Source organism: Henckelia pumila, chromosome 3, assembly GCF_033568475.1.
Source record: "Henckelia pumila isolate YLH828 chromosome 3, ASM3356847v2, whole genome shotgun sequence".
NCBI lineage: Eukaryota > Viridiplantae > Streptophyta > Magnoliopsida > Lamiales > Gesneriaceae > Henckelia > Henckelia pumila.
The window spans coordinates 123,849,565-123,854,689 of record NC_133122.1 but is presented as its reverse complement, the minus strand read 5'-3'; the positions used below and the strand labels follow the sequence as shown (position 1 = coordinate 123,854,689).

General features: G+C 33.2%; 1 long non-coding RNA gene across 9 annotated transcripts; it reads right to left on the bottom strand.

Moving 5' to 3' along the window:
* Positions 1 to 706: 706 nt before the first annotated feature.
* On the bottom strand, positions 707 to 4,594 carry LOC140889160 (uncharacterized). 9 transcript variants are annotated; one of them, XR_012152113.1, is made up of 8 exons: positions 4,324 to 4,594; positions 3,518 to 3,808; positions 3,282 to 3,436; positions 3,059 to 3,163; positions 2,482 to 2,535; positions 1,889 to 2,028; positions 1,578 to 1,738; positions 707 to 982 (listed from the first exon to the last, which is right to left on the bottom strand). It is a non-coding gene; the product is annotated as an uncharacterized lncRNA (long non-coding RNA). The 9 variants fall into 9 exon arrangements; XR_012152114.1 differs by having other exon boundaries at positions 4,336 to 4,594; XR_012152115.1 differs by having other exon boundaries at positions 3,518 to 3,635; positions 3,745 to 4,593.
* Between the last annotated feature and the right edge of the window lie 531 nt (positions 4,595 to 5,125).

The following is a 5,125-nucleotide window of genomic DNA, read 5'->3' as shown; positions in this document are numbered from 1 at the left end:
ATTACAAGTAATTTGCAAGACTCCAATTCAATCAGGACTTAACATTGCCTCAATTGAAACTTCTAGTACTTTACTGAATACAATAAACAACCCTTGACTAGTTTACAAAAACAAAGATCTCACTTTGAGATTTTAGCAAAAGATGATCCTAACTGATCATGTAAGAGTGTGCTTCACTAGTAGAATTTCTGCCAATTACTTCAGATATTAACTGAAGTAATAGACATATTAGTACCGAAGTAGATGCACGTAAAGTAAAAGGGTATTTTTAACTTCGCATTAAAACTGAAGTAATAGATCGATAATTACCGAAGTCTTTGCATGGTCCAAAAAACCCAAATCGGTTCGAAATTGGACCACTACCGAAGTAAAAAACACGTATATTACTTCATCAAATTCGTAAATAACAAAGTATTTAATCCTCTATTACTTCACACATTATACAATTATCAAAGTAAAATAAATATACGACTTCACAATTTTTGAATTGTGGTGATATTGAAGTAATTCATCATATAAGACTGCGGAGAATTTCAATTACCGAAGTAATTGCTACGAATGACTTCACTAATTTTACATATGGCGAAGTAGATATTTTCTTCTACTTCACCACAAATTAAATTTTCCGAAGTGTTTTTGTTATATATATTATTCACCATTTTATTTATAGTATACAAGTAATAGAAAACAACAATAACACAATATCTAAAAATAAAAATGATTAATTAGATTCATAAAATCATCCATCCATACAAAAAATGATAAATATTCACAAATCCACAAATCACGTATAAAACCTAAAAATGTATCTGCAAAACAAAAAATATTTCCACAAATATATCCTATAAATCCACAATATAAACAAGTTTATCTAAACGTACACTACCCATTTAGGCACCGACATAGGAGTAGACGAATTCGCTCCATTTACTTCTGACTTGGTCATATTGAGATTTATTGTAATATTGGTTGTTGATTAATCCTGTAAATCCCAATGGCAGCAGCTTAGAACAATAATAAATCAAAGCATATCATAAAGAAGAATCGTGAATATTTTTTCTGAGGAAATATATGCTAAACCTTCAACAAGCAAAAAGGTATAATTGGAGCTATGTTGTCAAAATTTCCTCAACTTTATTATCTATATTTAATTAACAAGAGAATACATGGATGGTTAATTTCCTCACTGAATCATTAATCAGTGCATTTGGACATGTTAAGTAAAGAATCAAAGAAGGATCACAATGAGGGTCTAATGATGAAAGTAGCTGCCAGGCTTCACATTTATTTTCTGGAAAATCATTATGACTCTTTAAGTATATCACTTCTCTATCAGTTACACTGCAAACAATATTAACCTATATAAATTCTACCATCTCAAACAATCCATGTTCAAATAATATTTCTTCACATTATTATGTGGCCCAAGGGACTTTCTAATTAAACTGCTTTTTCTATACTGGAAAACAGTCAAATATTGCATATGCAATCGATTATCACCTGATTCACCCTGGCTAAAACAATACATGTAAAGTATGAATAACATTTGATGTAAAAGCTCTAAGCTCGAGAGTTACATTTCATTATTCTTGATGGGGAACTGCTTTCTAGCTTCGTATGCAATATGTACAGCTCGCATAACTCCCCAGCAAAATCCATAGGTTTCAGCAAGCTTCACAGTAACATTCCCCCAGCTATACTTGTACCCATTCTCCTTCAATTTTTTTTACGGTGTCGCCTGAAATGATGCTCCAAAAGCAGGAATCAATACGAAGTCTATGAAAATTAACAAATTGAGCTGAAGCAATCAGAAAAATACTAATTTTATTTAAAAAAAACATTTTCTACTATCTTTCATCAGAAAGAGTAAAGAGCACAATTACTAAACTCGTTGACAATTGTATTGATAGCAGTTAGAGACTGGTCCTTTGGGCAGAAGCCGTCAACAATATCACCAAAATTAATCACAAACTTCAGTTGTTGTTCATTCCATTGTTTGTTGCTCTTTGCAAAACAAGCAAGCTATGCCTGTAATAGTGTGGAACGCCAAGGAATGAGCGGCCATCAGGTATTTTAGCATACTGGACATATGATATCACCCCGAAGGAAACCAAAGGTTGCCTCCCTTGAGAGCTAACTACTCCATTAGCATAACCCATTGAGCAACAAGAAAAGAATCCTGGACTATTTAAAATGAAAGTGGTGAAACCATCACCATGAACAAGGACCTGGAATTCCATATTTTGCCCAAACACTCTCTTTCTCTCAGATTTGGTAAAATAAAATAAGACGAGCAAACAAGAACTTTACAACAGTTTACTGATATATAGCACCATTTCGATTAGTAAAAAGTAAATATACAATTGTACGAACAAGAGTATCCACAGCCCGAGAACCAATCACAGTTTGTAAAGGAATATCCCTACCCGGAAATCGCCTGACAAACTTAGCAATAAAATCATGTGAAGCTTGGTGTGTTACCTCCACTATGCAAGTTCCACAACTTCCAGTACCTCCACTGTTAATCACTTTACCCTATCCAAATCAAACAAAGTGCAAGTTTTTAATGGAGGAAGATACAAAAATTATGAAAAATAAAAAGGGTGAAATTGTTAAGAATTCGAGCATCTGGAAGATAAAAATCATTTTGTACCCCTAAATTTTTTTGTAAAGAGTGCAACATTGCAATAAAAATTAATGCATATCCATATTTATCATATTCGTTGGATTAAAATTATCATGCGAATTTGATCCAACTATTGTATAAATTATGTTGAATATGAAATAGAATCAATTGGTAACCATTTAATTATCAATCAAAAAATATTAAATAATAAAAAAAAGAAAACATTGTCACATGACACATAATTTAACATCAAGAAAATCAACCAAACTCCTATCGTGCATGTTTATTATTTCAAAAATAACTTCTTGTCTTTACCTCTTCTCATTTATTTAACATTCATTCATAAAAGATAACTTATTTGTAGAAAAATCAGTATATATGCCAGCAAAAAATATATCAGCCAACGTTTTCTCCACAAAAAAGTTCAAGTACTTGCTCAAGCTCATGTATCTGCTCCAAAGCACGCTCATTTTCATCCGCATCACCCGAATTCAATCTCTTCTTTTTCTTCGATATTTGACTCTTGATACTCATTATCTGCAGTCGTCACGCAAAAATTCACCATCAAAATACACTGATACAATCATAAAAACATTGAGAAAACAAGCTTAAGATACACATACATTTCCAAAAATTAAAATATAGAAAAAAGAACCTTTCTGTGAGGCCATCGTGATAAGCCTTCCTACGGTATATATTTTTTTATGGCGGATGTTCATACATTCATTTCCTTAGATGTCACACTGATAGGAAGATGGAAGTACTCTGTCAAATCCTTCAGTTTCAATTTCCCTTCCCTTTCCCTCTAATCTACTCATGTTTTACCATTGTGAAAATAATTAGAACACAATACTAAAGAATAAAATGTACGGAGGAAGAACGAAAACGCACACTTTCTTGGACAATATCATACAATCCTGTGCAGAAATGTGACTCTTAGTTAATCTTACTATGCTTCCCTCCCCGACTGGTTTGTTTAAACTGTCCTTTGTGTTCGTATCTGTGATTGCTGCATCCAAAAACAAGAACACCAACAGTACTAGATCATCTTAGGAACAATATGTCTCGCATTTTTCTCCCTGAATCTCCACAAAACAGATACGAATAATGTTCCATGCCTTGGAAAAGGCCAGGATCTTAATTGCCATATCCATAAAGCACATCCCAGCAACACTAAGTATGCTAATAATGAATCGGAAATAAAAGTAAAATAGATAAAAATTGTAACACATCACATGTTATGAAGTGCTGATAAATTCTTGTAAACCACCCCCACAATCACAAGTGACTAAAATATTTAGAGATTTTATTCAAAAATATTAACTTGAAAGTAACAATGATAACAAAATCAAAATTTTCCTTCATGAATTTTGCACCTTTGGATGCAAGAGTCATCATTCACGTAGCCTTTATTCACACATAGACAAGCAAACACCAAGAAGAAGAAAAAATAAGAAATAACTCAAAATTCCCGAATTTAGTATACTCAGTAAAAAGATAAATTTGTTCAAAATTCCCAAATTCAATATCACGAGGATCAAAACCATCAAAATCACCAGAAAAGACCAGATTGCAGCTGCTTCAATTGGAAACATGCATGACTCAGATATATTCTAAGCTTTGAATTGCAGCTGCACAACGATAAAAACCAGAAATCGGAGTGAAATCACCAGAAGAAACAAAGAAGAACAGTGCACAGCTTCACTCACGATCGACTATGGTTCCGACCAAAATTTGGATCTCGATTCGTCCATTACAAGCCACAATCGGGGTAAACAAGGTATAAGATGGGTAAAGGGTGGTTGGGCTATCTGTCTCCGAACTTGTGCAGATGGAATTGATGACAAAAACGAGTGGGGAAGAAGCCGACGGGAATGGCTAGGGTTGAAGAAGAAAGGGCATCGCGCGGTGGATTTTTTTACGGTACGAGTGAGAAAAAGTTTGAAGAAAATGAAGGTGAAAGGCAGAAGTCCAGCTTCCGGACATATTTTTACTTCGGCATTTTTAAATTTAATTTTTCTTTTCACCATTTTACTTCATTAAATATAATATGCCAAAGTAAAATGTTAATTAAAATTATTAGTGAAGCCCGGGTTTTATAAACTCTGAAGTAAAATGTGTGTGTTTACTTCGCCAGTATTATTATCGAAGTTGATTGTTACATATTACTTCGTAATTAATAAATGCTGAAGTAAAATTTGGCAAAGTAAAAACCCACAATTCTACTAGTGCTTCTTGAGTATATCAGTTGCTTGTATAAAGACTTGTGAACTATGAGAATGCGATTGATTTCTTGTAGAATGTAGAGATCAAAGAGTGTTTCTTCAGCTGATCTTCAAGTTATTTATAGGCAATGATCTCAACGGTCAAAAATCCGTTCAAAACTATTCGTTCCTCACAAAAATATTTGTTGCCTTGTCTGATAGTTCTTGCAGACAATTTCTAATGCATATGCGCACTACCATTGTTGCGGAGTTTACAGTATACTATTGTCCTTTT